Here is a 24,077-nt window from a genome sequence, read left to right as displayed (position 1 = left end):
AGCAGATTAGTGTTTTCTGGATTTGTATGACAGGGAATTGTCAATAAATTTTGTGAACTAGAAATTCAGAACTTAAATTTTAATTACTCATATAGTTTCATTTTTTTCCAGCATGCTGTTGCTAACAGGGTTTGTTGAAAAAATAAAAATAGAATTAAATAGTAAAATAACTAAAAAATTGAAGATCCAACACTGTTTGTTCCAATTATTTGTTTCATGTTCTGTCTTGGCCTTTGTTTCCTGCATATGGCTATGAACACCTACTTTGTCATTTTCTACATTCTTCTCTGCCCTTGCTGACTGGTGCATGGTTGCTTTGTGTACCTTGCAAGCCAAGTATGAGCAAAGGCATGGTAGATTGGGCCACCAAGTGGCCCACAGCAATAGCAACATAGACTGCTTATCTCTGCACTATGGCTGGACCAAGTTAGCTGCCCTCGGTTGTTGGGATCCTAAGGTACTTATTTACCAGCCAGCTTTCTGCATGTTCTCTTATAAAGGGCGGTGTTGGGAATGGATGCAGGAAACAGAGGAAGAATCATTGCTGGCCACCTTTCAGATTTAACCACATGTTAAAAGTGAGAATTCTGTTTACCTACGTATACTGCACAAGTAGTGGGTGAGACCATGGCAGAAGCTGGAAATACAAAGTGGAAGTAGGCTTAACTACCCTGTCTTGTTTTAATGCACCTAGTGATAATAATAACACTTTTCTTTTAAAAAAATGAGAAATCTAGCACTGAGTGATGTGTGATGTATGGAATTATTAAATCACTGTATTAAATAACTGTGCACCTGGAACTAATGTAGCACTGCATGTTACCCATGCTAGAATTAAAATCAAAAGAGAAATCCAGGAGAAAATGCTAAACTGGAAAAGCTATTGCCTTAAGAGGTGTAAAGCAAGAACCGCCCTATGAAACCGAATAACCAGAATATATGATCATTCTGATTAGAGAGTTACTCACTCGCCCATTCTACAACTATTTACTTGGCACCATAAAACGAATGTACTTTGTTGAGAAATGAAGGTATGCAGAAGAAAATAAAACTGTCTCTGATGAAAAAAATGCTTCTGATTTCAAGAGTTAGTTTTACTGAAATCTGCCTCCCTGTGGTTGAGTTCCATCTATGGATCAATATCACATGCATCCCCTCCTCTGTCTACGTTATGATGGCCCATTGATTTCTGGAAGATTGCACTCAGGCTCTCCATTCCAGCGGTTCTCAAATGCTTGTGTGCAGGAACGTCACCTGAGAAGAATTAAGAAGTGCATCACTCCCCAGCTGGCCCTCAGGATTCTGATTCCGTAATTTACAGGTGCAGCCAAGAAATCTGCATTAAAAAAAAAAAAAAAAGTGATTCTGACTCAGGGGTCAGTCAAATACACTTTCAGAAATGCAACATACTGGGATCCCTGGGTGGCGCAGCGGTTTGGCGCCTGCCTTTGGCCCAGGGCGCGATCCTGGAGACCCGGGATCGAATCCCACGTCGGGCTCCCGGTGCATGGAGCCTGCTTCTCCCTCTGCCTGTGTCTCTGCCTCTCTCTCTCTCTCTGTGACTATCATGAATAAATAAATAAAATCTTAAAAAAAAAAAGAAATGCAACATACTCCTTGTTGAGTCTGAGATAAATATGTTGACTCTCTTTTATTCTTCCACAAATATCTTGTCTTTTGTGCTAGGGTTACTTGGTGGCCAATTTAGGTAAGTTCTAATTTGTTACCATCCTCTTTAGATTGTGATAGTTGGATTCACTGCAATCTTTCAAAGCAATGTGAAGGCAGCAGCATCCAGAGGGACTTCTGCATTCTATGATTCAGGCACCATGATTCCGACAGTGCAGCCTAATAAGGTCTTTTTTTTTTTTTTTCATGCATCAAATCACACTGTGGGTTAATATTGTACTTGCAGCCATCTGTGAATAACCATCAAGCTATATCTTTCCTATCTTGTACCAAAACACTCGAGTATGATTATCTAGGTAATAGAATATTTATTTAAATGAATTCCACAGTAAGTCCTGCTTTCTTTCTCAAAACTCTGAAATATAAAGTCCATCTGATATGCTCTGTTTCTTCCTTATCCCTCTCTGCCTCCCTCCTTTCCCTTTCCTTCCAACAGAGGTTATTCCTGGCAAGGTCTCTGCAAGGGAGTATGATACCACCTGAGAAGCAAAACAGACCCAGATACAAATCATTCTACTCAAGTCTTGGAATAGCCTTCAAAGAAAAACAGATTCCACACCAACCAGAACCTGAGGGGAAGCCAAGAACTGCCAACATATTTGGAAGACCAGACCCCTACAGAAACATAGTCCCCTAACCACCTTCTTGAGCTGAGAACGAAAGTAAGTCGCAATATCATTATTTACAAGTCCATCACTGAATTCAGTGTTCAGGATTTTTTAACAAGATTTTTTATTTTATTTATTTATTCATGAAAGACACAGAGAAAGGCAGAGACATAGGCAGAGGGAGAAGCAGGCTCCCCTCAGGGACTCGGATCCCAGGAGCCTGAGATCATGATGTGAGCGAAAGGTAGACGCTCAACCACTGAACCACCCAGGTGCCCCCAGTGTTCAGGATTTTATATCAATAGCAGACCTAACTCATCTGCATGAGAATAACACCAAATAAAGCTAATAACACCAAAAAAGACTAATTGGGAGCTACCCAGATCTTCCATATGCTTAATATTGTCACAAATTCTTCAGTTCCCATTCATAAACATGCAAAAATAAGAATTTAAAACATGCAGTATATTTGAATAAAGCAGAACTATCAACTGAAACTGAATAGTTTGTGGGATATTTGAATCCATGCAACATATTTCTTATATATTTGTGATTTTGTGACTTTATCATTAAGCTAAAGTCAGCCCATTGCACTTATGCCTTAGATTTAAATTGAGAACACTGGCAAGTCCCATGGGGAGAAGAAGCAAAACCAATAAATGAGTTTCTGGTTTTCTTGAATATACAACTGTATGGGCAGAGGAAGGGAAATGATATCCTGATGGTCATAGAGGCAGTAATGTCAAACTCATTCTCTTGAGCATTCATATGAAAAACTGAAAAAATTCAGTTCCACTACTTTCCTTTAAATTTACATTGCTTTTGTGAAGATAACCTTAAACCAGTCAAGAACACTATTACTAAATGTTCAAAAATGTCCTCAGGGTTTTGCCTTGGTCTTTTTCATAAGAAAAAGGTTATTTTTGAGTCCTTTGACAGGCTGAATATTAAATTTAGGAGAGGAAAAAATGTTTAATTTTTATTGTATAGAAAAAAGGAATAGTAAATAGGTACCGTTTGTTATTTGACTTCTGCTTCAGAATATCTTATCATATTTGGCACTCTGAGAGTCATAGTTCCTGAAAGAAAAAGATATCTTAGTGTCAAAATACTTAGAGAATGGAGGTGCTATCCTAAAAGGAAAGCCTCCAGCTGACGAAGCTCTGGAAATTTTTTTGATGAAATGGCATACCCATTCCATTCCAATAAGCATGCCGACTCACTCTTTTAGGACTCATTCAATAATGAGGTCGTTGGCTTGTTGTTGTCCAACACAGTACAGATTTTGTTGTTAAAGGAGCCAGATGGAGAATGTAGGAACCATGTAGTTCAGCATACTCAGAAAAATGAGGTCCAGAGACTGGCTTAAGAGCACATGGTCATTAATTCCAGAACAATGTAAATGCAAAAGAACTTTTTGATTCTTTGGGGTAGACTCTGCACTGACTTCTGGTTCATAGTGTCAATCCTTTTTCATCTGAAAGAGAAAGAAGATTATTAGTCCATTATCCTTCAGCATTAGCATAAGTGTGTATGAGATCCTTTCTCAGCCAGTGGGCAGAACTGAGGAAGCAGATACCTGTGAAACACTCCCCTTGGACATCCCAGAAAATCACCTCTTCCAGACTCTATTTCAAGGACAAGCAGGTACCACAGTCTGCTAACATCATCAATCTTTTGAAATCCCCAGAAATGTGTTGGCTTGTTTCCTAGTGTGCTTCATGAGTCTACTCTTCACATAGTAGATGCCCCAGATCCAAAAGATGAGTCATCTTGGCCTCTTCCTCTTCTGTCCCCAATCACATTCCAACAGGATCAAGTCCTAATGATCAACAGACATTCCCCTCTTTCACTACCACTGAGGTAGCCTATCGCTTAGGCTTTTGCTTTCTCTCACTGTTCTATTGTAATAGTTGTTGTTGTTGTTGTTGCTGCTGTTTTTAACTATGACTCACTTGTCTCCATGCATCCATTTACTGTCCAAAATACCTCCAGAGAAATCTTTCTAAAATATAAGTCTAATTCTCACTGCTCACTTGCTCAGAATGCTTCAGTAATTTCCCTCTCATCTACAGAGACAAGTAAGAACTCAGCATGGTGTGGCATGCTGAGCTCTCCATGATCCAGCCTCAGATAGTCTCTTTCACCTCTTACCTGTTTTGCTGCTAATCCCGCTCCTTCCTCTCCCTGCTTCATGCCCCATGCCATATTAATATCCATGCCATGCACCATTTCCTTCATTTTACATCTTTGGTAATATTGTTCCCTATACCTGCAATATGCTCTCTTTCTTTGACATCTTGTCCAAGTAGAAGCACCCATTTACCTCCCACATCAAGAGTTAACTTGGATATAAAGCCTTCACTATGGCCTTTTCACCTAGATGATCCTGTACTCTGCCCTCCTGTTCACAACGGCTTAGTCATATATGTGCCCTCTCCCACAGCAGTACTTGATTGTATTTCTGTGGCAAAAATACATAACAGATGCCCTTCACATGTGTAACATTTCATGGGTACATCTAGAATTAGATCCAGGGACTACAGCCTCATCCCTTTCTCTTCTACTTAAAATAGTACAGAAAAAATGTAAATGACAGAGGGTGCATTTCTAATACAGAGATCCTTAAAACAATATAATTTAAAAGCTTTAGGGCTCTACTAACTAACGTGCAATTCACTCCAGTGATGATCTCTAAAAACCAGGGCTTTGAGAAGCTGCAAGAGGGTCTTTGTCTTCTCCATTGTTGTAATATTAGTCTAGTATCGGGCCTAGCACATAGTAGATAATGAAGAAATGTTTGCTGAGTGTATAAATTAATGAGCTACATATTGGAGATTTCACACAAACATCTGGCATTAACAACTTCTGGCAGGAGACATGATTCCAAATAAGGCTCATATAAATTAATCCATAATGACCGAACTATTCTAATGAAGATTATTTTTTAATTTTATTTTCCTTGGAAACATACACTAAAATGAAAAAATATATCAATTATTTAACTATTTATGTGTCTTCTTTATATATTGATAGCCATAATACACTGCATCAAAAACAAGTCAAATGTATAAATAAAGTTGAAGATCAAGGTCAAGGGAACTGTTTGTATTTCTAATTAAATAATTCTTTAAAGTCACTCCGGTCCCTCATTTTAGTTTGATCCCTCTCCTCTCTGCCGATCACTTAGCAGGGCAAAGTTGTGAGAGAAGTTGAAAGTTGGAAATGATTTTCAGGTCAGCCGTTTGGTCTAGGTTCTGCTGACAGTTTGCTGCCATAGGTTGGACTCAACTCATCTCAGGTGTCTGGGATCTGCTCCATGGTAGCTGTAAGTTAGGGAACATTGGCTCTCTTCCCAGTGGTCGCTTATCATCCAGCAGGACAGCTCAGGCTTGTTCTTGTGTTGTGGCAGGCTTCCAAAAGCAAGAATGGAAACAAGGTCTCTTGAGTTCTAAGCTTGAACCAACTGAATTCACCTCTGCTGTTTTCTATTGGCCAAAGCGGCGAATGAGGACAGATTCCAAGGATGGAGGCATAGAGTATTCCTCTTGATGGGATGAAATTGTAAAGTAACATTGCAAAGGAGCATGCCTTCATGAATAAAAATAATTTGTTGTCTTTTTTTATTTTTTATTTTTTGCATTTTACCAGAGACCTGACGTTAGATTTTGGTCGATTGAAAGCAGTTCCAACCTGAGGCTCCCAGGGACTTTGTTCTTTCACAGACAGCTTTGAACCCAAACATAACAAGTAAAATTGAAAAAATGATGTATCTTTTTGCGTATTATTAGATTTGATTTGCCGATATTTTCTAATGCGTTTCTGCATCTAATTTCACAAGGGGTATTAGTCTGCAATTTTCTTTAAACTCTGTCTGGTGGTGGTGGTATCAACTTTTTGGAGGTACCAATTTTGATCAAATAAATTAAGAAATGTGCCTTCCCTCCTCTACTTTCTAAAAAAATTTGCATAAGATTGGCATTATTTATTCAATAAATATTTGATATAATTTTCGGGTGAAGCTATCTGAGCTTTTATTACTCTTTAAGGGAAATTTTAAAAAATTTTAATTGAGGTATAATAGACATAGATTACATTGGTTCACATGTATGATATAATAATTTGGCATTTGAATGTATTGGAAATGATCACCACAATAAGTCTAGTTAACATACATTGCTACAGAATTTTTTTCTTGTGATGAGAACTTTTAGGATCTAGGGGATCCCTGGGTGGCTCAGAGGTTTGGCACCTGCCTTTGGCCCTGGGCATAATCCTGGAGTCCCAGGATCAAGTCCCAAGTCAGGCTCCCGGCATGGAGCCAGCTTCTCCCTCCTCCTGTGTCTCCCCCGCCTCTCTCCTTATGTCTATCATAAAAAAAAATAAATAAAATCTTAAAAAAAATCTTAAAAAAAAAGAACTTTTAGGATCTTTTCTCTCAGCAACTTCAAATATGAAATACAGTATTATTAACTATAGTCACCATGCTGTCTGTAAGTTACATCTCTAAGACTTATTTATTTTAAAATTGGATGAGAAGAGGTTTTTCATTATAGTTTTAATAACCATAGGGCTATTCAAATTTTAATTTCCTGTTTGGTCAGTCTGGGAAATTTTTCTATTTCAAGGAATGTGTTAATTTTTTATCTAAGCTTACAAATTATGGGCATATATTTGTTCTAATAATTCCTTATTATAATTTACTATCTATAGGTTTTGTAGAGATGTTCCCCTTTCACTCAATATTAGTTTTTGTGTCTTTTCTCTCCATCTTTTTTCCCCATTAATCTATCTTTAGCCTTATGAATTTTATTACTCTTCAAACAACCAGGTTTTGGTTTTATTTTGTAATTGTTTACATCTATTTCATTGGTTTACATTCCATTATTTCCTTTCTTCTCCTGAGTGTAATTTGCACTGTTTTTTCTAGTTTAAGGTGGAAAATATAAGGATCATTGATTTAGACATTTATGATTTTCTGATATAAGCATTTTTTTTAGTTTTAGTCAGCATTGTTTTAGCTTTAACTCACACATTTTAATGTGCTGTGATTTCATCTCAACTCAGTTAAAAATATTTTCTAATATCCCCTGTGATATCTTCTTTGACCCTTGGGTTATTTAGAAATGTGTTTATTGGGATCCCTGGGTGGCGCAGCGGTTTGGCGCCTGCCTTTGGCCCAGGGCGCGATCCTGGAGACCCAGGATTGAATCCCACATCCAGCTCCCGGTGCATGGAATCTGCTTCTCCCTCTGCCTATGTCTCTGCCTCTCTCTCTCTCTCTCTCTGTGTGTGTGACTATCATAAATAAATAAAAAAAATCAAAAATAGAAATTTGTTTATTTTCAAATATTTGGGAATGTAAGAATACATTTCATTGTTGACTTGTGATTTAATTCCATTGTTGTTAACATATTCTAGATGATTATTATCCTTTTAGATCTATTGACACTTGTTTGATTGACCAACATGTAGCTTGTAAATGTCCATGTGCCTTTGATAGTGATGTGTGCATTCTGCTGATGTCGAGGAGAATGCTCAATAAATGATAATTAGGTCAAATTGGTTGATAGTGTATACATGCCTGCTAAATCCTGCTGATTTTGTCTACTTATGCTATCAATTACTCAGAGAGGATTTTTGCTTTTCCTTCATCTATTTTGAACTTCTCTTGTTTGGTGTATGCACATTTGAAATTGTTATATCTTCTTTATCATTACAAAATATTCTTCCCTTATGGTAATTTTTGTTCTGAAATTTACTTTGTTTGCTATTAATATAGCTACCCCAACTTCCTTTAGGTTATTGTGAGCATGATATATATTTTCAATCATTTTACTTGTGACCAGTGTCTGTATATTTAAAGTGTATTTCTGTAAAGACAATATAGTTAAGTCTTGCTCTTTTTAAAAAAATCCAGTACGATAATCCCTGCTGTCACTTGTATGGTTTATATCATTTACATCCAATGTAATTATTGACAGGATTTCCTTTAAATCTAGCATCTACTTGTTTTCTAATTATTCTTTGTTTTCTCATTCTCTGCCTTCTTTTGGATAATTATCTATATTTTAGCAATCATGTCATTTTTACTCTTCAATTTTAAGCTAAAGTTATTTAATATTTTAGTAGTTGCTCTGGAGTTCAGAATATGCATCATTAATGTATCATATTCTACCTTCATATAATACTATACCACCTAATATATGGTAGTATCCTTAAAACAGTGTATTTCCGTTTTCTTTCTTGAACTTTGTTCTATTTTTGTCATATATTTCATTTTCTACAGGTTATAAACATCATAAATACCTTCATTGTTTTAATTAGTCAAATATGTATATATATTTTAAATTAGGAAAGATAAAAATTCTTAATATTTAATCACATACTATTTTGGCTCTTTTCATTCTTTGAAATAGACATAAGTTTCCATCTGTTATCATTTCCTTTAACTGAAAGAACTCCCTTTAACATTTCCTGTAGAGGAGGAAACTGCTAGCTACAGTTTCATAGTTTTTTGTTGGCCTGATTTTGCTTGCATTTTAGAAGGTTATTTCCAGAATGACATTTTTTTTTCCCCTCATTCTTTCAGCACTTTAAAGATCTTCTGGCTTGCACAGTTTAATTCAAGATGTCTGTAGTCATTCTTATCTTTGTTCCTTTCCACAAGATGTGCTTGTTTTTCTCTGAATTTTTTCAGCAGTTTAATTATGATATGCCTAGACTTATAGTTTTCTTTTTATTCTGCGTAAGGTTTATTGGGCTTTTTAGAATTGTTATGGATTTATAAACCATAGGTTTGTAGTTTTTATTTGAAAAATTTTCAATTAGTCTTCAAATATTTCTCCTCTTCTCCTCTGCCCCACTTTTCAAGATTAGCATTACACGGATATTAGATTCCTTGATATTTTCCCACAGGTTACTGAGGCTCTGTTAATTTCATTTTCATGTTTTAGTTTGTGCTTTACTTTGAAAAGTATCTTCTGTGTATTCAAGCTCACTGATATTTTCTTCTGAGTGTCTATTCTATTGTTAATCCCTTTCAGTTAAATTTTCATTTCAGATGTTATATTTTTAAAGTCCTCATCTGCTAATTCTATTGTCTCTGTCATTCTTGAGTCTATTACTTTCTACTGATTTTTCTCCTGGATGTGGATTATATTTTCCTATTAATTTATCCCTATCACCAATCTAGAAATCTTTTCATTAGATTGTAGACATCATCAATGCTACATTGGTGACTATAAGGTTTGTGTTGTCTTCTTTTTACGAGTGCTGGATTTATTCTGGCAGGCAGTTCATTACTTACATGTCATCTTGATCTTTTCAAGTCCTGTTTTTAAAGCTCAATGAGGACTACTCCAATGCAGTTTAGATTTCCTACTTAAGAATGACCTTTCTGAGATCTTTACCAAATTTCTCAAATGTTGAAGAAATTTTTGCACTATGGAAATTTGTACATAAATATCTCATGAATAATGTCTGAGAATGATTCAGATCTTTGGTCATTCTTTGCTCAGACCCACTGAGCTTTATACTAAGTATATATGCCTTAGTATTTGGCCAAAGGCTTAAGGGGACCCTTAAGGAGAGATCTTGAGTTCTTCCATGGATTTCTCCCTTCTTTCCAATACTCTGCTCCTTAAATTCCCATTGTCTCTGTCTCCTCAAACTAGTAATACACCTGTGCTCTGCTTGAGATCCTTCTTTTTATACCACAAGTCAGGCATATCTCTAAGCAGAGAGCCAGGGCAGCATGGGGGACTTGCCTTGTTTCCTTTCTTTCAGGGATTATAGTGCTATACTTTGTGCTATCTCAATGTCTGTGAATAATTGTTACTCATATTCTTTCCAGTTTTATAGCTGTTTATGGCAAGGGGACAACACCAGGCCTAGTTCTCTAGCATGATAAGATCTTTGAGTTAGATTTTCAATGGAACTTCTTAGGAATTTTGGCACAGTTTTTTCTTTGCACAATAAGAATTTAACTTTATAGAAAAACTACCTATTAAAATATATTTCTGACATAATAATGCCCTCAGTGCAATGGTGTATATTGAATTGACACACCATTTTAGAAAAGCTGGCAATTCTTGAGATTATGTATAGAATTCTTCTATTTTCAGATTTTCCTCAAATCTGTTATGTTGGTTATGATACGAACTTCTTAGTTTTGAAAGAATCTTTTACTAAGGTGATCTTTCACTCTACAAGATATGGTGATACTTACTTCTTTATGGGTTTTCCCCCTCATCACTCAGTCATTTCCATTTGCCAAATTTTAATAGTCTCCTCTTAACAGTTCTCATGAACTGCTAACACTCTTGTTAACACTCTTGCTTCCACCATTCTTCATGACACTTCTTCATATGACTTCTGAGACACCATAGTCTCCTGATGTTGCTTACTGATCATTTAGTATTTTCTGTGGGCTCATTGTCTTCCCAAACTTTAAATTGTTACTCAGGAGTCAGCCCTATGTGGTCTTTTCTTCTGAGTCTGTGTTCATTGTCTAAGTGATCTCAGTCATTACCACACCTTTAATACTATTTATAAGTCTATGGGTCCCAAAGATAACTCTTCAATTATGACTTCTTTCCTTCCTGAATCTGTTTCTTCAGATTCTTTTTTTTTTTTTAAGAAGAGCTCTTCTTTTAAAGACACTCTTCTTTTTTTTTTTTTTTTAAGATTTTGTTTATTTATTCATGATAGATAGATAGAGAGAGAGAGAGAGAGAGGCAGAGACACAGGCAGAGGGAGAAGCAGGTTCCATACCAGGAGCCCGACGTGGGACTCCATCCTGGGACTCCAGGATCATGCCCTGGGCCAAAGGCAGGCACTAAACCACTGAGCCACCCAGGGATCCCTCTTCAGATTCTTACATGCATTTTTTTTTCTTTTCTTTTTTTTTGGAAATCACCATTTGGACTACAATGTTTAGAAAGTAAATATGCCCCATATTTTACTATTGTTATCCCTTTACACATCTATTTCTCGTCCAATTGTTTCAACTCACCTGCTCAAGCCATCACCATAAGAATCGTCCTTCACATTACCACCTTCTTCTTCATCTTTCTCAGCCATGAGCTAGTTTAGGTGACTTTACCTTCAAAACCGTGTTTTCTCCTTTCCGTCTTTACCACCACTCTTCTTTCTGTCTTATGTTGCTTTCAACCCATTCAGCATCTTTAATTTGTTCTCTCCAATCACGACTTGTAGTGATCCAACTTTTAAAAACAGTTTCAGCTTTTAACAGTTTTTAACCTGTTAAACTGTTAACAGGTTAACAGTTTCCAAGACTGGCAGTTGGCAAGCTGGAGACCCAGGAGAGCCAATGGTGTAGTTCTGGTACAAAGGTTGGTAGGCTGGAGACCCAGGAAGAGCTAACATTTCAGTTTGAATCAGAAGATAGGATGTCCTAGACAGGAGGAGTTATCCTGTACTCCAACTTTTTGTTCTATTCAGGGATCCAACTGATTGGATGAAGCCCACTCATGTTGGAGAGAGCAACCTACTTTTTTCTATTTAGACTATCAGTTCAAACGTTAATCTCACAAGGGTGCCTGAGTGGCTCAGTTGGTTAAGCGGTTAAGCATCTGCCTTGGTTTAGGTCATAATCTCAGGGTCCTGGGATCAAGCCCTACATCGAACTCCCTGCTCAGTGGGTAACCTGCTTCTCCCTTGCCTTCTGTTGTTCCTCCTTCTTGTGCTCTCTTTCTCTGTCTCTCAAATAAATAATTTTTTTAAAAAAAAGGAAAATAAAAGAGAAACATCCTCGCAGACATACCCAGAAAAATGTTTAATTAAATATCTAGGCACCCATGGACCACTAGACCCATAATATTAATCATCACACTATCTATGAATGACAAAATTAAATAAGTCTTACTGTATTGTTTGTTTTCTTCATTGTACATATTACCATTTCATTTATTTACTTGTTGGTTTAGGTGTTCATGAATGTGTTTATTGTATGATTATAAGTCTTATGAGGGCAGAGCTTCTGATTGCTTTGTTTATCATTGAACATTTAATGCCTAACACAGCATTTAACTATCTTTGAGATTAAAATTCTAAATAGTGTTTAGATCATATTTAATATAGTTGCTTACATTTAATACAGAGGTAGCATTAAATTATGCTACCTGCTGTCATATATTATACTACAATATTAACATTAAGTTGGCACTTCTAATCAATTCTATGGCAATTAGTGAATTCATGAAGTCAAGTTGTTTTTTAAAAAATTTGATTACTTATTTCTTTGAACTTCTGTTGCTGCAGTGAATTTTAAAAGTTTAAATCAAGGATGTAAATGTGTTTTAAAAACTGGTATGTTTTTGTTTAATATATCATTGCCATTAGTATTGTCCTCTAAAAGGAAAGGAAAGATCTTTATGTAGACTATTTAAATATAGCTGGAGAAAAGTGATATATGGTTAGAATTTTGGATGCCCAAGGGAAGAGTATCAAAGGAACTTAAGGATTTCTTTACTCTCTTAAGGATATTAGCATAAAATGTAGCCCCATCTCTACCAACATATTAGTACTAGCTGTGAAGCTATAGCTTGTGGTTTGCTCCATTCACTCAAGACTGTGGGAGTGGCAAGGCTGGTGCCCTTGATTGCTGACTGTACACCTCCATCATAATCTGTACACTGTGGCCAACAGAGCAGTGCAGATTTTGAAGGGCTGATCCATTCAACGTCAGCAATTTTCAAAGGACCAAATGAGGAAGTTTGGTTTTTCTCTTGGCCTAATATTTAGCAGACCTTAACAAAACTCTGTGTGTGTGTGTGTGTGTGTGTGTACATGCATGCATACTGCACATGTATGTAACATTTCTTGAACAAATAATTTTTTAACTTAAAAAAATTAAAGGGAAAAACATGGTCTGAAGGACCTTGATTTTTTTTTTTTTTTTTTTCATTTCAAAGGCATTTATGGTCCTTGGCTCATGTCAACCCTGGTGAATATGACCTGATCACACGCACAGTCAATTTTTTACAAAAATGTTTTGGATCTTTCAAGCTTGATATTGATAACTGAAGCTGAGCAGAGAGACATTAGCATCTGGTTTTGATGAATGTGGTCTGCTTGTACTTTAAAGGAAAAGCATTTAGGAAAAGACTGGAAATTCCTGCTCAGAAAATCAAAGTCTAATACAGTTTTTCAATACCTGATACTTGTATGTTACAAGTGACCTTGGAGACTTTATTCTACAAGTTCCACATATTTTTTAGATTATAGCATTATAGCATTATGCTTCATTTCAGGATATATTTAGATTTTTGTTCTAGGTTTTTCTTTAAATATATATACTTGTTTACTTTTCTGCCATATATACAAAATAATGTCTTGCTTAGAGAAAAAATCAGATACTCTCATTTAAAAATAAGATGAATTGATTCTCTGTCCCACAGGAAAATGCTTGCTACCAAAATCAAAATGATTTCTATTGTTTTGTATTAAACTGGCAGAAAGACATCACATGCAGCACAACATAGGAGGGATTTACCAGATTATATCATCCTCTAGTAAATACAATTTTCTTAGGACAGTAATCATGTCTTTTGTATTATTATGTATGTCAAAGTATATCTAGCCTAGGGCCCTGAAAATTGTCGATCTTCAAAAAAAAATTTAAAAAATTAATAAATGAGTCCCCAAAACAATTGATCTTTAGACATTTAACTACAAATATATTGAATAATAATCTTTATAAAATCATTATTTTAATTTCTGAGGGCTTCTATTCAGTTCTGCAGTCATCTAAGTCCTGGATTTTCTCTGTGTTTTCTGTTATGCTACCTAAAATCAGTACTATCAGGGCAGAAAAGGGAGAAAGAGAAAAAAAAGCCAATGTTTAATCTTATGTGTATTTCTTTTTTTCTGAAATAGTCTGGTAAAGGGCTGTTTTGAGAAAGCAATTAAAGCAGAGGTTAAAATGAGGTTTGGGGATTATCAATAGCCATCATTTATCAGTGTTGTCCCTGTTCTACATCAAAAGAGATCATCAAGAAAGCATTTACTAGAGACCCTGTGCATTGGCTGTGCTAAGGAAATGACTGTACTCAACATGAGGAAAACAAAAATCATTTGTGCATGCACAAAATACCTACCTGCTTTATGATTAAAGTATTTATCTTTCTACTTTTGTAATGAAAGCCATGGATAACTTGAATCTATGTAAAATATTATGGTTCCGATGTTGAGCGCTGTAACAAAATGACCTTTTCTCTGTATTTCCACTAATTGGCTTTTAAGATGCTTTTGATGTGGCTGAAAAGGTCAAAGATCAATGAGTGGCTTGTTAGTCTGAATCGTTTATTTTATCAGAAAAAAAGCACAAGCTATTGAAAAAAAATAGAATTTTGAAAGAAATACACAGTCTATTTGCCTTTGGCAGGCTCCACAATTTTTCTTTGGCTCCTCCGAGCATGGGATGGTCTAATCAGGGGATTATCAAGTAGACGGAAGAACTAAAACAAAGTTTGGTGTGGCAGTAAATATTTGTAAAGCAAAACGTTGGAAAAATCCATGATACATTTTCTGTTACTAATTTAAGAAATCCAAGGTATTTCTGAAATCATATGATTATCAAATTGCCTGAAGAAACATGGGTCACTTTGTCGTTAGATAATGCTATTATAGATTTCAAGAAATGAATCAAATTTGTGCTAAAAGAGAAAAGGTGAATAGAGAGTTACATAGGACATTGAAATAAAATGTTATACAATTTGTAACTTTTAAAATATCAAATCTTAAATATCATGATTTGATCCATGGAAGAAATAACAATATGACCTGAACTCTCAGGATAGTATGTTTAAAATTTTATAAAAGTGAAGGACACAATTTTTGTTATTGCCAAGAACCAAGTCACATGTAAACAACTGATTAAATTCATGGAAATCTGTGCTCATTATGTTTAAAGGAGAGAGATAGGCAATGTTCTGCCCGCATAGTAGTTTGTGCTTAAATTAAGCAATAATCATGGAGTTTCAGGCCATGTAGGGGGAGACTAATGACTGATTAGAAATAGTTTTGGGCCTAGAGCAAGGCATTGGGTCATTAACCCTTAATGATTTTTTATTCAAAAGAAATGCTATAGGCTGAGGTCCTTAGTTCTCTTAAATAACACTCAGGGACTGAAAGGTATGTTTGACAGCAGGTGATGTTTTAATGGTTACAGCTGGCAAGTGGAATTCACCTGGTAGTGTGGAGTTTAATGTCCTAGGTGCATGCACAAAAACAAATGGCAAAAGTGCCGTGCTGACACTATAATGGCAACATCTCAGGTAAAATTTTATTTCCCTTCCTATACATTTATTCCTTTAATTTCATTTTTATTTTAATTAAGTAATGTGTTTGTCGTCACTTGTTTGTTCATTTATGTAATGGATGTTGTTGAACACCCAATGACTAGGACTTCCTTGGATATTGGGGAAAATGATGCGAGCAGAGAGACAGGTAGAAAAGCGGTTGTTACGGTAGAGGATTTATAGGCTGCCTTCTGAGTCAATGGGAGGGTAGGCAACCCAGGGCTGGTTTCAGGCAAAGTTAGGGAGGATGTGAAGCCTATAACTAAACTAACATGATAATTAAAAGTTAACCATGCTAACTTCGTTGCAGGGGCAGGTTATAGAGAGAGGCTCAAAGAAGCTAGAGAGGCCTTTAACCTATTTCTAGATTACGATTACCACTAGGCTGACTGTTTCAGTTTTTCTGTAGTGGGATTAACACTTATCCCAATGTGGTTAAATAGTTGTAGTAGCTGTGAACTTTAAGTAGATCACCAATTCTATGGTACTTAATCTAAAATGCATTTGGAGAAAATCCTAGTAGACCTTCACACTTAGCATTGGGTGAATCTCTCCATCCCCCAAACCCATTTCCTCTGACCTTTGGTTGGGAAATCTTGCCTTTTTTTAGCTCGCAGTCTAGATAATTTTTTGCTTAACATGTGCAATAATCATTAATTTATCACAAGCTGTGGGCATTTTATTTTAGTTTATATCAGGAGGTCTAATTTAGACTTAGCAGTTCATTAAGACAATTATTTTTGAACTGATTATTTGGCTTTTCTTCTCACAGTAGAAATTGCTTTTTATTTATTTTATGGCTATTTTCTTTATGAGATAATGGAAAAAGAAACTAGGAAAGTGAAGTGTAGACCAGTGGGGATGATATCCCTCAGATAGATAAAATGGAATTTCTAGAGACCCAGAACACTAAGGTTCCTACCTCCAAGAAAATAGCTTCAAGGCAAATCCTTATTACCTGGGATTGTCCAAATGGAAAAGGTGGAGATGTTTGAAAAGACCTAAGGTTCCTGTTTCATGCTTCTTAAAATTTTATACCAATGACAACGTTCTTCATTCTGTCTTTTCAATTTCCTCCTTAAGAGAAATGTGTTTTTTTTTTTTAATGCATAAGTAACCACACAAGACAATGTTAAATTAAACACGTAGGCTACAGAAGTGTATTCATTATGATAGTGGCGATGTTTCTGCATCCACACATCCACGGAATAGCTGATAATGGGCCTACATTTGATTTGATCTCACTTTAAAAATTCCTTTCTACATGTCCAAATTTTTTGACAATGGAAACGTATTATGTTTATAGCCCAAAGAATAATTATTTTTATATTAACACACTCCTCTCCTTAGTTGTTTCCTTATAAAATCTTTTCTTACTTTTTTCTGTAGGTTAATAACTGATTTACATTTCCATATTGAATACTGAATGTTTATTCAAATTTCAAGACAATTCTAATAGTCTACATAAATTCTTATTTGAGGGGAAAAAAAACAGAGTCTTCTTGCTAAAAAACAGCCATTCTGGATTTCTGCAATCCCTCTGGTAACAATTAATTTAGAGTATGTATTTTGTGACATTTCTTTCTTTCTCTGAGTGGCAGAATCTTTTCCCAAATGGAATCTTATGATGACCTTCTATGTACACAACAGCCAAATGTACGGTCATGTGGCTGAAAGGGCAGTTTTCTCTCTGGGCCTTTCTCCCACCTCCCTTTTTTTTTATTTTAATTTTTTATTTTTTATTTATGATAGGCACACAGTGAGAGAGAGAGGCAGAGACATAGGCAGAGGGAGAAGCAGGCTCCACGCACCGGGAGCCCTACGTGGGATTCGATCCCAGGTCCCCAGGATCGCGCCCTGGGCCAAAGGCAGGCACCTAACCACTGCGCCACCCAGGGATCCCTCCCACCTCCCTTTGAGCTCCTTTCCTACTGAGCCTCCCAGGGACACTGTGCGGAAGCCCCTGATTTTGAGTAAGCCATAGGTTGCTCATTGAGTATTGTGAGTTTTGAAAATGTAACCTAAATCATACAATCCAAAGGGTTTTTGAAAATTGCAAAATTTGAATATTCTCAGGATTATTGTTTTTGTTTGCTTTTTCTGATTCCTTATAAACAGTTCTGAGAAATAAATCTTCTGCAATCAAAAAGCTTTTCAGTGGAAGATAACAAATGTATTTCCCACTAGCTGAGATTCAAAGAATATCTTTTAAAATACTCTCAGCAAGTATTATATGTGTCTTCAAGTCTTGTGTGTGCCTCTGGATGCAAATCCCTAAAATGTGTGAGCTCCAGGAATGAGAAGGGTTTAGGTCAGTCAAGTTTTCCTCCTGTCAACATTTGCAGATGCTGCTGTCCCTTCAGCCCTCCAGAGTCAGGTGAGAGAAGGTAATAGTGAGTCATTTCTGAAAGACAGTAGGCAATCCCACACTTGAACGGTAACTTATGATCTACTTTTTGATGTCCAACGAAAGAGAATTTGACTTAAGTTAATTTTTCTCACAGGCATACTGGGTAAAGACACAATCTGTGTTGGTACCACATTTTTAGCAAGATGCCTACCAGAACTCCAGATCTCCTAGACATTAGGAAGTGATCTTTATGAATCTCATGAACCTCTGTAATTTAGTACAAGGACTACTAAAAATATTTTTTAAATCAATAAATGGATTAATGTGCATAAAGTAAAGCATATAGGCCCTTTGGTTAAATATATAGATGAAATAGCATCTACTTTTTTTTTGATCCAAGTCAAGAAATCCATACAGATAATTGTGGTTTGGAAATGCCGATCTCCTGAATTTAGGAAGGCAAGTCATATTTGCCTACTCTTAAAATAAATACTTATATATTGTGAATTACCGCCAAATCTGAGGTTCTCTGATACTCTGTTAAAATAGTTCAGACTTGGGATCCCTGGGTGGCGCAGCGGTTTGGCGCCTGCCTTTGGCCTAGGGCACGATCCTGGAGACCCAGGATCGATTCCCACATCGGGCTCCCGGTACATGGAGCCTGCTTCTCTCTGCCTGTGTCTCTGCCTCTCTTTCTCTCTCTGTGACTATCATAAATAAATAAAAATTAAAAAAAAAAATAAAATAAAATAGTTCAGACTTAATGGTTGCACAACTTAAATGACGAGGAGAGTTTTGCATAAGTCTATGTTTTCTAGAACAGTAATGTTAGACTGAAGACTTATATTACATCCTTCAGGATTTCAGGAAGGAAGAAAACCCAGGATGTTCCATTTAATTAAAAACAAATTGAGGGATCCCTGGGTGGTGCAGCGGTTTGGCGCCTGCCTTAGGCCCAGGGCGCGATCCTGGAGACCCGGGATCGAATCCCACGTCGGGCTCCCGGGCATGGAGCCTGCTCCTCCCTCTGCCTGTGTCTCTGCCTCTCTCTCTCTCTCTCTCTCTCTCTCTCTCTCTCTGTGTGACTATCATAAATAAATAAAATTAAAAATTAAAAAAAAATTGAACTGTTACCCTAAAACAAAGTATTTGGCAACCTACACCCCAAGTAGATTATGACTTGCAGGTAAACATGCAGTGTTAAGAATGTTGGTTATACGTCCTTGTTGATAGAAAGCATTGCTGTATCAGTTGCCTGGAATCACCCACTGTAAACAGTTGCTTGGTAGGAAAGCAATTACTGTAAATGATTTTTTAAGACTATTTTTAGCATTTCAGAAAAAGGTAACTGAATAACTTAATAACCATTAAATTCATGTGTAAGTAGAAATGAGCCCTCCCTCAGACAAATGTAGTGTTATTTGTTTTGTTTACTGCTATATCATGCTACAGCTAGAGGAGCCATGAAAGAGTTAATGCTTATCCAAAAGTGACTTTATTACCATAGAGGAAATAACCAATGGGGAAAACCTCGCTGCCTGAGTAATGGGAAAAATCCACAGGGGCCACGAAATCTTTAAGATCAGACATTGTAGCATCTGTTGACTAATGTAGAGTGACAGGGAACTTCTGTGAAAATGTATGTTGAGGATATAAATAGTAGAATACTGTAATTCATTACAATTACAGTGGAGTGAATAAAAATGAAAGGAATTTTGTCTGACTCAAAGTTTGGAATGCTCCTGCATCCATTTTAATAAGGAGAAATTGTGACTGTTTCAAGACCGACCCATAAATCAGAAAAAGGAGCTTATACCAGTCTGGCCGTGTACAGTCTAGAATATCATACCCAGACCTCCTCTCTGTGTCAGCCCGGGACCAGAGAGCGAGCTAGCAGCACCCAGATACCAACACATGGCAGTTTGCGGGCATGCAAATGATTGAGGAACTTTGTTTTGCACTGAATCATTCACCCTAGCAGACTGTCACTCAAAGCAGCACGAGTGTCTTTACAATCTTTTTTCTGTCAGAGATTATAATGTGGGGAACCTTAGTGTTTTAGTACAGTCGATGGCCAGATCTGATAAAAACTCAGTCATTATAACAAATTAAAGAAAATCCTTCAGCAGGCTGTCATGACTTTGTGCTCTACTTCTGCAGGCACTAGGAAGTCAAAGACATACCTTCCCCTACAGCCATATATGGCCCGACGGCCATTGGACACTTTTTTTTTTTTTTTTTTTTTAAGATGAATGTTCTGGTATGAGCATGCTCCTAGAATCCAGTGACGTTCTTACTCAGGGTGGTCTGTAAATATTCTAAATCTTTGCTTACTATATAAAATTACAAGAAAGTGTTATCTTGCATCACTCACAAGCACTAGATTCCTTAAGCTATGCAAACCCTACTGAGAAATCATTCCTTTAAAAAAAAAATTAAATGGTTCCCCACCCACCTACCTCCCCACCATGTTTAGCTAGGAACTATCTTTTGGATCTCTATATTCTGGTTTATATAAAAGGCATAAAATGTTACACTTATAAATCAAGTATATCACTCAGCTTTTGCTTTAAAATACATGGAAAGATCCGTTTCCTACATATAGTTTTGTCTGTGTCTCTCTGTCCACTTCTTCACTTTTCTCTCTGGCTTCATGCTGTGGTTGCCTGATTCTGCAAGGGAGATTTCTCTCACTTTACCTACTTTCTGAGCTTTCATCTAAACCACCCTGAGTGCATGAACACAATCCCAGATGAAGATGGAAATGATGAAGAATAAAAAAAACCCTTTAAAATATATTCCAGTTATCCAGGAGAAAGGGACATATATGGAGAAATGGATCCTTTTTAAAGTATATGTACAAATGAGTGAAAACTGAAATTTTATCGGAGCTTTATTATTGGATATGTTGGTGTTTGGGCTTTGTTTTGTGATTTTTGCATGCTTGTGGTATAATGAATTGTATTACTTTTAACTTGATGATGAGATAAAAACCACAACGTTGAATTAATACTGGCACATTTCCCAGCTAGATGATACTGTTAATATCATGTGACCACTAGTAGAATTCCCTCTCAAATTAATATTATCTTAGGACCAAATGTGGAGAACTCGAACCATGGCTCTGTACTCCTTCAGCTTCTAGGGAATTAAAATGATTTTTCTGCCTATGGCTTTGATTTTTTGAGAAGGCAAAATCAACTGTGCATTTTGCTTTAACACATGTAATGTTGTTTTGCCAAATCAGTCATCTTTCCTCACGGGATGAGATTATAATGGGATTGCAAAGTAGTTCTCTTGAAACCTTCTAAAACAGATTATGTTCTTAAAAAACTTGATTCTTGACTTTGCATGTTTTAGCACTGCATTCCATTAAACCTGTGTTTGAAGTTACTAGGATTTGCTAAAATATTTGATAATGCCTAAGCAGATAAGAGATTATATGCTTTATGTATATAGTGGAAGGATTTGTTTCAGCTTGGATACAGGGTATTAATTGGCCACCTACAGTGAGCAGTGTTTAATATTTTGCTCCTACCCACCCCCGCTCCGGCCTCGCTCCTTTCTTGCTGCTTTTCAGGCAGAAGAGCATAGAAGTATTCCCTGAACTAAATTTGCTAGCTTTCTGGAACACATTTAAACAATGTGTGCTACTTGTGTCATATTACATTAACTTCACTTATAATGACAAGTTGTATATATCTGTAATAAATAGCCCCTCAGGGATCAGATCAAGATTAAGGGAGAGAAAGTACACTGCTGTAGTTAAGTAATTTATAATATCTCAGTAAATGCTTACAAAGAAATGTTTGCATCAGTAGAGCTGGTTAACAGCACTTGTAGACACTGATGATTGTAGGATGTTAAACTCTCCAGTGGAAAGTTACAGTCACTTTTGGGTTCAATTTTTAAAGAGCGAGCTTGAAGCTCTATACTGTTTGATATTGTGTTGTCCGCCATATCTTAGAATGTTCACAACAGAGAATCACCAGTTTGAAACAGACCACCACTGGCACCAAGCAGTGGGGGGTAGGGGGGAGGAGGGGTGATGCTGGCAGGAATCATCTCATCAGTGGTCATGAGGCTGAGAAGAAAACCTTTTTAAAATAAAAAAACTGGGGCGCCTAGGTGGCACAGTCTGTTCAGCGTCTGACTCTTGGTTTCAACTCAGGTCATGATCTCAGGGTCTTGAGATTGAGCCCTGCGTCAGTCTCTGTGCTCAGCGCAGAGTCTGCTTGTCCCTCTCCCTCTGCTCTGACCTCCATGTTATCTCTTACTCTCTTGAATAAATAAATATATAAAAATCTTAAAACAAACAAACAACTCTTCCTCAGGCTCATTTCAAGTCAAAGTATTTGTAATTAATCAGAATAACACACAAAAGAAAAATAACAAATATTTATGGGTAGAGTACAGTCAAGTTTGTGCTCTTAGGTCTGATGAACCAGGGCATGTACAGGGTGACAGACCATGCAGAGAAGTCTGTGATGAGTGAGCAAGTCAGGTTCACCTGCAGACTTAGAAGTGTGGGGATTACAGGATTTTACATTTAAATTCAGTCATTTCCCTCTTAACATTTATTCATTTCTGTTCCAGAGTTGAACTTAAATGTCAAGTAGTCTCTGGATGATTAGTATTTGAATGACATTCAGCAAATCTTGCTTTGGGGTTTGGACAGTTTTCATCCATTTCCATGGCAAGTGGTTGGAAGTGATGTCCTGTGAAACCAGAATGCTTAATTGTATCTTGGCTTTTGGGAAAGTTCTGAGAGAAAGTGATTTTCATCAATCTACGGTGGAATTCAGTCGATTTCTGGAAGGTGTTGTACAGAGAAAGCAAGTGAAGACTCTCAGCAGCTCCCTGCCTTTGCTGAAGTTTCTCTTCATTGTGAATCTGGCCTGCTATTTAGTTTGAAGTGACTTGAACATCAAGTGTTCTCCTACATAAAAACTTGAAAGTCGAATTCCATGCTTTTAAAATCCTCCAAAAAAATCATTGTGGTAGGAGTGTGTATCACCCAACACCACAGAGTGCCCTGTGCCAGGGCTCTGTGAAGCAGTCCTGCCTTCCCATTCACCTGTCCTTTCAATTTCACTCTCACTGTGCCTCTGATAGGCTGCCAGGAAGCAGGAAGAGGTGGCTTATTTTTTTTAAGATTTTATTTATTGATTGATGAGAGACACACTCAGAGAGAGGCAGAGACATAGGCAGAGGGAGAAGCAGGCTCCCGTGGGGAGCCCAATGTGGGACTCGGTCCCAGGACCCCGGGGTTACCCTCTGAGCCAAATGCAGATGCTCAACTGCTGAGCCACCTAGGTGCCCCAGGAAGAGGGTTTTTGAAATCCAGCTGTGTCTCCAAGGTTCTCTCCCAGGCTCAAGGGAAATTTCAGAGAAATAGCAACACCAAAACCCTAGCTTTGAGGAACTGTCCCCGGCCTGAGATTTGCCAGGTGTAAGAGACAGCGGCAACAGTCTTCATGGATGTAAGTTTGGGAAACCAAAGCCAGGAACATCAGTAGTATTCTCCTTCTGCTTTTTACTCTCTCCTAACCATCTCTGATGCAATGAACTACACCCCACAATTTGCTAAAAGGAGCTGGAAGAGGTGGGAAAAGATGGATAGAGTACAGAGAGGAGAAAAGAATTGATGCTTTTGTAAAAATTATTTCCCTTTATCCTTTGGATTGTCATGATTTTGTGCAGCCCCTTAGACTGGATAACTGACAGCTCTTTGGACACATGAGAGCTTCACTTCCTTCCTTGAGTCTAGCTTTGAACAAATCTGAGATTATTTTCACTGAGGTTTGTATTGGTTCAGCAGATTTAAAAATCTTTAGTGAATCTCAGCGGATTTCTTGTACTTGAAAGGCAATTATTGCGTCTAATGGATGTGCCACTGGTTTACTTTTTTTAAAGAGTTTAATTCTAATTGTCCTATTTTCCTTGTATTATTTTTTATGCAAAAAGGCTATTCCTATTTCCCATTATTTATGAACTTCATTTTTAAAAAGCAATTAAATAAAGTTTATGCAAAATATTGAAGACCAGCCTGGATTTTGACACTTGTTTAGAGAAGATTTGAGGCATCTTTAATAACTTCAGGAT

General features: G+C 36.9%; 1 long non-coding RNA gene across 1 annotated transcript in view; it reads right to left on the bottom strand.

The window, feature by feature from the left end:
• LOC144281659 (uncharacterized) overlaps positions 1–24,077 on the bottom strand; it is a 27,260-nt gene continuing 3,183 nt past the window's right edge. The window contains exons 3-5 of the long non-coding RNA XR_013350092.1: positions 3,521–3,774; positions 3,312–3,376; positions 1–1,336 (exon numbers count right to left, since the gene is read on the bottom strand). This is a non-coding gene — a long non-coding RNA (uncharacterized LOC144281659). The remainder of the gene's footprint in view (positions 1,337–3,311; positions 3,377–3,520; positions 3,775–24,077) is intronic.

This window comes from Canis aureus, chromosome 13 (genome assembly GCF_053574225.1).
Source record: "Canis aureus isolate CA01 chromosome 13, VMU_Caureus_v.1.0, whole genome shotgun sequence".
NCBI lineage: Eukaryota > Metazoa > Chordata > Mammalia > Carnivora > Canidae > Canis > Canis aureus.
Note: the sequence above shows the minus strand (reverse complement) of the source record. Positions and strands in the feature narration are given on the sequence as shown.